This window comes from Eleutherodactylus coqui, chromosome 3, assembly GCF_035609145.1.
Source record: "Eleutherodactylus coqui strain aEleCoq1 chromosome 3, aEleCoq1.hap1, whole genome shotgun sequence".
NCBI lineage: Eukaryota > Metazoa > Chordata > Amphibia > Anura > Eleutherodactylidae > Eleutherodactylus > Eleutherodactylus coqui.
In genome coordinates, this window is record NC_089839.1 from 134,299,135 (window position 1) to 134,307,599 (window position 8,465).

Sequence of the window (8,465 nt, forward strand, 5' to 3'; positions counted from 1 at the left end):
ACAACTCGGGGCATATATCCCCGAGGAGAATCTCCCTCACAACTCGGGGCATATATCCCCGAGGAGAATCTCCCTCACAACTCGGGGCATATATCCCCGAGGAGAATCTCCCTCACAACTCGGGGCATATATCCCCGAGGAGAATCTCCCTCACAACTCGGGGCATATATCCCCGAGGAGAATCTCCCTCACAACTCGGGGCATATATCCCCGAGGAGAATCTCCCTCACAACTCGGGGCATATATCCCCGAGGAGAATCTCCCTCACAACTCGGGGCATATATCCCCGAGGAGAATCTCCCTCACAACTCGGGGCATATATCCCCGAGGAGAATCTCCCTCACAACTCGGGGCATATATCCCCGAGGAGAATCTCCCTCACAACTCGGGGCATATATCCCCGAGGAGAATCTCCCTCACAACTCGGGGCATATATCCCCGAGGAGAATCTCCCTCACAACTCGGGGCATATATCCCCGAGGAGAATCTCCCTCACAACTCGGGGCATATATCCCCGAGGAGAATCTCCCTCACAACTCGGGGCATATATCCCCGAGGAGAATCTCCCTCACAACTCGGGGCATATATCCCCGAGGAGAATCTCCCTCACAACTCGGGGCATATATCCCCGAGGAGAATCTCCCTCACAACTCGGGGCATATATCCCCGAGGAGAATCTCCCTCACAACTCGGGGCATATATCCCCGAGGAGAATCTCCCTCACAACTCGGGGCATATATCCCCGAGGAGAATCTCCCTCACAACTCGGGGCATATATCCCCGAGGAGAATCTCCCTCACAACTCGGGGCATATATCCCCGAGGAGAATCTCCCTCACAACTCGGGGCATATATCCCCGAGGAGAATCTCCCTCACAACTCGGGGCATATATCCCCGAGGAGAATCTCCCTCACAACTCGGGGCATATATCCCCGAGGAGAATCTCCCTCACAACTCGGGGCATATATCCCCGAGGAGAATCTCCCTCACAACTCGGGGCATATATCCCCGAGGAGAATCTCCCTCACAACTCGGGGCATATATCCCCGAGGAGAATCTCCCTCACAACTCGGGGCATATATCCCCGAGGAGAATCTCCCTCACAACTCCGGGCATATATCCCCGAGGAGAATCTCCCTCACAACTCGGGGCATATATCCCCGAGGAGAATCTCCCTCACAACTCCGGGCATATATCCCCGAGGAGAATCTCCCTCACAACTCCGGGCATATATCCCGAGGAGAATCTCCCTCACAACTCCGGGCATATATCCCGAGGAGAAGCTCGTCTGATTTCTAGATGTAAACTAAGCTTTGTCTCCTTGACCTATCTAGTGACATTACAGTAAGCCACTTCTGTAGCTTACTGTGCAATACAACTAAAAATACCTAGTTACCATGGCTCAAAAGCCCTTAGATCCAACTGGGTGTGAATCTGGCAAGTGGTCCCCATCTCATTGTGAATGGGTGACATTACTTTCAAGGCCAAATGTCACCCATTGATAATGAATGTTGGGGAACTCCCACTTGACAGATTCACAGCATCAGTAGTTAGATCAAAGAGGAGCCCATCCAGTATGAAAAAAATAAAGCAGTGAGTCAGCGGGCCTGTGACATCAGTTGTAAGCAGCAAGCGGCACAAAACTTAACATAACATGTCCTTTTTAGCCCCTTAATGCCAGTGGTTGAGTTTACAACCTGGCAAAGTGGTACTTAATGCATTCCTGTGGATGGCGCAGGCTCGTAAGTGAAGGGCCCACTGCACACATGTGGAAAATCCCCAGTGGGATTTCCCACAGAATTTCCGCCCGTGCCCACCTGCATAGGATTCAATTAGATAACAATCCTATGCAGACGGACGTGATTTATCCCGTGAAAACACGCAGAAAACAAATCGCAGCATGTTCTGTTTCAGAAATGTCAGAGGTGATGGGCCAGCCCTGCTCTGTACATGTGCTGGCTGGTCGGCAGCCAGCGCATAACAGAATGAAAACGCCGGTAGCAGGTGAGCCACAGGCCTCTGCAGGGCATGGACCGCATCCTGCTGTGAGAAATCTTGCAGCAGGATCCGACATGACCGTCTGCAGACAGCCAACCTGTGCCATCCTGCAGAAAAAGCCAGCCGTGACAGAAAGCCAGCCTCCACTTGCAACAGTGTTAATCACAGACATGCCACAATCAACGTACATCACAGCATGCAAAGTGTTCAGAGGCACATCATATGCCCTCTGCAATATAACAGCTGAAGGCTGATGGGTTGCCATGGCAACTGGACAGAACCTATTGTCCAAGCTTGCTATTGCCTGTAATAGCTGTTTAAGCAATAAGGCAATGCAGTATCATAGCATTTGTAGTTCAAGTCCCATACAAGGATATGAAATTAAAAAAACATAAATTGTTAGCGCACATTCCCCTTTGTATAAAAAAAAAATAATTTCCCACACTTCTTATCGTATCCATAATAGCCTGAACAATAAATTAAACAAAGTTTATCCTGTATGGCAAAAGTTGCCGTAAAAACCTTTAAAAGCTGGCTTATTCTGTTCATTTTCCCTCCCACACACCACAATAAAAAAAAACTACTGCTTGTCATGCGAAAAGCAAGCCCTCAGAGACATCCATCCATGGAATAAGATAAATGGATTATGAACTAAACATCCTCCCCCCCAAAAGTTTCTGTGCAAAAGCAGAAAACCTAAATATATTTGGTATCATAGTTGTACTGACCTGCAGAAAAAGCTTATGCTATTTAAGCCTCTCACACTGAGCCAGCAAAAGTCTGCAGTTTTTATCAGCGTTTCTGCAACCTCTGCATAAGCGCAGGCGTCAGCTGTTTAGTACAGCTCACACCCGCTGGCAATAGCCGCGGTCGGCCGGTCGCAGCTATTAACACTTTAAATGCCGCTGTCAATTCTGACATTGGCATTTAAAGCCCCCGAAAGCTGTTCGAGGGTCCCGTACGGTCCCCCCTCAGTGATATCTGGGGAGCCGTACAGGTGTCATGGCTGCCAGGGGCCTTCTGAAAGGCCCCAGAGCTGCCTTGAGACTGCCTGTCAAGCCATCCCCATGGGGTGGCTTGATAGGCTGCCTGTCAGAATGCAGAATGACGTAATGCTATAGCAGTACGTCATACTACAGGGGAGATCAAAGAATCGCATATTTTAATACCCCAAGGGGAGTTAAAAGTTAGGCTAAGAAAACAGCAATAAAGTTTGTTTAATTATAAAAAAAGGAATAAAAGTTTAAGACCCCACTTTTACTATATCTATAATTAAAAAGTGTAAATAAAATACATATTTGGTATCGCACCGTCTTTATGAGTCCAATCCATCAGAGTAGCAAATTTTTTACCCCGCACGGTGAACATCGTCAAAAAAGGCCTGTCCCCTGCTGCCATCCCCGTTGTCTCCTACCTCCAGATGTATAGGTAGATCTGCAGACAGTCTGCTGTTATCCTGTCCCTGCTGTACGAGTGTGCTGTTGTTAGCTCCCCTTGCTGGCTGGAAAAGTCCATACTGTACGTTCTGTTCCTGCTGTACATGTCTGTTGTGATGAGCTCCCCCTGGTGGCCGGAAGCGGCAATACCATCCCTGCTTACAAGTGGTACAGGAACTTGTCTGCAGACAGGTACGTTACTTTAAAGCCCTTATTTTTTTATGGCTGTGTGTCAGGCCACCTGTGTGTGATTCTTAAGGCTGGGTTCTCACAGAGCGTATTTCCAGCGGAAATCTCGCAGTTTGGCCACAGCGATAAAAAAAGCGAGATTTCCGCCGAGAAAGCGCTGCTTCAAAACTCACGGCACTCAGCCGCTTCTTTTGAAGCGACCTGGCTGCACGCTTTTCTGTTTCTGTGGCCGGTGAATCCGCACCACAACACCGGCTTCTCCCAGCTTTGCCATGACAGATTTGCTGTCCCATGTGGACGAGATTTCTGAGAAATTTATTCCACAAAGCTAGCCAATTGAGGGATTAGCAGCCACAGACTGATTTGGTGCGGCAAAATAAGACACCCCCTGAAAATAAGACGTAGCGCATATTTGGGAGCAAAAATTAATATAAGATGCGTCTTATTTTCGGGAAACAGGGTAGTCACTGTATCTTAGAAAAAAAGGCAATAAAAAGCAAACAAAAAGTCATGCGTATTCCGGATTAGAACGGAAACAGGACATTCTGCAAAAAATGAGCCATCACTGAACTATGTCGACGGAAAAATAAAAAAGTTTTGACATGCACATGATGCAAGAGAAAATTTTTAAAAAATGAAATATTTGCGAAAAACCATACAAGTTTATTATTGTAGCAATTGTACTGACCCATAGAATAAAGTTATGGCAGAATGTCGTTTTTTATTTCATCACTCAACTTAGAATTTTTTAAATGTTATTTAGTACATTATATGGTACTTAAAATAGCACCACTGAATATAACTGCTGCAAAAAAAAGTCTTCATATAGCGACGCCGATGCATAAATAAAGGAGCTATGATTTTCTTTTAAGGAGGGGAGGAAAAACGAAAATGGAAAAAAAGGGCCGCGTTATAAAGGGGTAACCACCTTTATCATTGTGATGAGCATTAAAATGCATTAAAGGCATTTAAATAGAGCAGACAGTGCTTGAAAATTGAGTACAGGTTCAAGCACAGGTCTATGAGGCCCCACTGAAATCAATGGGTGTTAGGATTACAGGCGCATTTAAGATGCTGTGGCAATCATGGTAAAAAGCACATGCACGACATTGGCCTTCTGCTGCATGATTAGCACTATGGGAAATGTTTTTTTCTCAACCCTCCAAAAAAAAAAAAAAAAGTCGTAAGAGTTTTACAATACATTACATGCAGCCCACAACAGCACTAAATATACTACAGCTTGCCACAAAAAACAAGCCCTCTACAGCCATGCAGCAGGAAAATAAAGTTATGGGATTTAAAAGGCGAGATAAAAATTCCCCAAACATTGCATCCTTGGGGCCAAAACAAGCCTTGTCCTTAAAGACTTAAAATAAGCCCTACAAAGGCCTGAACTAAACACTGCGGTCCTTCAAGTAGAAAGACTGATTTCTAGAAGAAACCCCTGAGCTTTGAGATGCAGCACTAACTGCCAAGCAGTGTAACTTGTGGCTAAAGGCTGCAGCCATTGGTTACAGGTCTCCTCCGCTACTCACCTGCTTCTGGAGCCGAGAGCAGGTACTGTGCTGTGCTTCCCTCTGCGAGCTTTTGCACCCTGCTCACACATGTCAGCCCTTAGGGCTAAAGTAGGGTCCCGCCCCTCCTTTTAACAAGCCATTGTGCACGCCCCTAACCTGTCCCCCTCCAATCACATTCTTGCACCTCCTATATTAGGCATCCACGCGGCTCTCTCTCTCTAATACTAGTTAATATGTTCTTGATTGAGTTGGATGCTGGTTCGTGCGCTCCGTGGAGCTCAGGATTAGATTTGGATTCAAGCATGTTCCATCACTAGCCCTGTCTTCAGGTATGGTGCTTTGGGCTAGTGTAATTAGTAGTCATAAAGTGGTGTTACTGTGTGTAAGGCCTGTTTTCTGTTTGGTGGGGTTAATTGAATATGGGTTCCCCAGATGCTGCCATTTTGGCCCACGGCTAAGTGAAGCAAGGGGATCCAGTGCAATACTTCTGCCTTCTATGCAGTATTAGGTGAACTACTGCTGTTTGCCTTGCTCTGTGTGGGGCTGTACATAACTGGCTTAGACATGTAGTGAGGACAATTGTCCAGTCTGTTTGGTTATTTGTTGCATATGTAGTTCAATTTGTTTATGGATGTATTCTTAGAGTATGCAAACTGATTATGTAGTAGTTTCCCTTTTCTCTGCAGGTCAATGTAATTAAGATATGTAAATTATGTAATGCATTATAAGACGAATTTTATAACCCTGTTCCTCCCCTCCCCCCACACACCCCCTTGTAGTAGGCCATGGGGCTTAACACTTTATGGCTGTTATCATGTGATAGTTAACAATCCATTGTGTTCTGTGGGATGCTGTGCTGCATTATATGGGATAATAGCTAAACTGTACACTGTCTTTCTGTTTATTTTGATACTGTTAATGTGGATGCAAAGGAAATGCCCTATTTAACTAAGCTGGGTTCACATGGGGTATAACTGCTGAGCAGACTTTCTGCACAAAAATTCCACCAGCAGTTATTTATCCAGGGATTCTTTAGCAAAGTGACTGAGATTTGCAAAAATCTTATCCACACGCTGCGGCTGATCCATTGTGACCAAGATGTGTTGAAATTGACATGGTGTGCCGATTCAAAGACTCCTGGTAACTTCCTCACTTCTGCGGTGGCCGCTCTGTTTAGGCACGGTTCACACACGGAGGATTTCCGTCGGAAATCTCGCGGTTTGGCCGCAGCAAAAACCGTGAGATTTCCGCCGGGAGAACCGCGGCGGCTTTGAAGCGGTTACGGCGGCATGCTTTTCCGTTGCGGCCGGCTCTCCCATAAAGAGCGCGGCCGTAACATAAACAAAAAACCGACTGTAAATAGACATGCTCAAGGTCTTAAAACCGCGGCGGCCGCAGCCGCGGTTTCAACCGGATTTACCGCAGCGGATTAGCCGTCCCGTGTGGACAAGGTTTCTGAGAAACCTCGTCCACATGGCTGGCTAATCCCGAGATTAGCGGCTGTGGGCGGTTTTGCCACGGGCGGATCTGCTGTGGCAGAACCGTGGTAAATCCGCCCTGTGTGAATGCAGCCTTATGGTGAGATGGCCGCAGCAAATTAACAGCGAAGCTGCAGAAAACTGCAGCTTTTGGAGCTTTTTTTTTTTCATGAAAATATTGTAGCGTTTGTGCGGTCATTCCACGAGATTTCTGTGGGACTTTGGTACCGTGACGCCAGCCAAGGCCTGTGTCACATGAGTGTATTTATTTGCGTGTGCCTTTGCAGTGGTTTAAGCTTGGGCATTGCATGTGCAACAGCTGTTACCATACCTCTGCACACACTGATGCGCTCAGCCATTGAAAAGGCTAATTGGGTTAATGCGTTCAAGATGCATTTTTCTGCACAAATGCTCAGGGAAAAAAAACGGGATTTTTGCGCAAATTATTAAAATCAACGGGTTTTATTGTGTGGTGTATATGCAAGACTTTTGTGTGCAATTACACCCATGTGACACAAAGGTAACAGAACAGTTTTATAATGTCAAATACTTTGGAGAATTTGATAGTGATGGTTAAATCTGACGGCAGCAGCCCAATTCACATCTGTCAGGTTCTGCCAAGGTGTCCATTTTGACATGAAAAATATCACTGCATGTATGTCTTAGACTGCTTTCACGCACTTCCATAAACCTGATATTGCACTTGGTAGTTTAGGAGGCTTTAGGCTGGCCTCACATGAGCTTAAGTACAATGGTGCATGCTTTAGCCTCACTCTTTGCTCTTTAAGGCTGGGTTCACACAAAGCGGATTTGCCGCGGTTTTTCCGTTGCGGTTTTGCTGCTTCTGCGGCAAACCCGCTTCAAAGGTTGATTTGGGCTTCTGGATTTTGCTGCGGGTTTGTGCGGAGAAATCCGCAAGCGTTTTTTTCCGCAGCACGTTTTTACTTTTTGCCATGTGTTTGGTGCAGATTTGGCTGCGTCCATAGAAGTCTATGGACCAATAAGCGCTGTGAAAAAGACCGTAGAAGGAACATGCTGCATCTTTTAAAACCATGCCGCAGTTGAATATCCGCACTGCGGCTGTGCAGAAAAAATCCGCACTGAACAGCTTTTTGGCAAATCTCATTTGTGCTGCATTGCACTGCAAAGGCAGCGGTTTTGCCGTAGTGCAGATATGAAACGGCAATCCGCAGCAATTCTGCCCTGTGTGAACCCAGCCTAAATGTGTTTTTTTTTTTTTTTTTTTGATGTGTTGGTGCATCTTGCTGTACTTTCTGCCCACAGGGCATGGAATTTTATGCACATGACACACTGATTGAAATGGCTTATTGTTCTGATTTCCAGATGTGGTCTATTTCCAGCAGACTTTGTTAGTTTTGCTCATTTCCTTGTGCACCCTGCATTGAATTATGGAGACCCTTAGTGCGCAAATACAAAGATTAAAACAGTTTAGTTTTTTGACTGAAATGCACAAATGTGAATAATTCCTTGAAATCCCTTGTATTCAAGCCCTAGGAGCCTCCAAGACAGATGTTAACAGAGCCTTACATTCACACAATAACCTAGAGGGGTTCTCTGGGACTCTTACTATTGATGACTTATTCTCAGGATTTGTCATCAAAAGTTGATCAGCAGGGGTTTCCTCTTGAGGATCAGCTTACTACCAGACCTGTGATCAATGCAGACAGTGCTATCTGTATTGCAGTGGCCCAATTTGGTAGTGCAATTCAATAGGAGCAAGTCCTGTAGTTCCGAAATGGGCCTGTTATCAGCTGACTAGTGGGTACTCTATTAATGACCTATTCTAAGAGTAGGTTATCAGGTTAGTCCTGGAAACTACTAAGGTT

General features: G+C 45.9%; 1 protein-coding gene across 1 annotated transcript in view; it reads right to left on the minus strand.

Annotated features, from left to right (window-relative positions):
- LOC136620969 (synapsin-2-like) overlaps positions 1-5,207 on the minus strand; it is a 291,219-nt gene extending 286,012 nt beyond the window's left edge. Inside the window, exon 1 of the mRNA XM_066596108.1 lies at positions 5,159-5,207. The gene's annotated coding sequence lies outside the window, so the exon portion shown is untranslated. The remainder of the gene's footprint in view (positions 1-5,158) is intronic.
- Between the last annotated feature and the right edge of the window lie 3,258 nt (positions 5,208-8,465).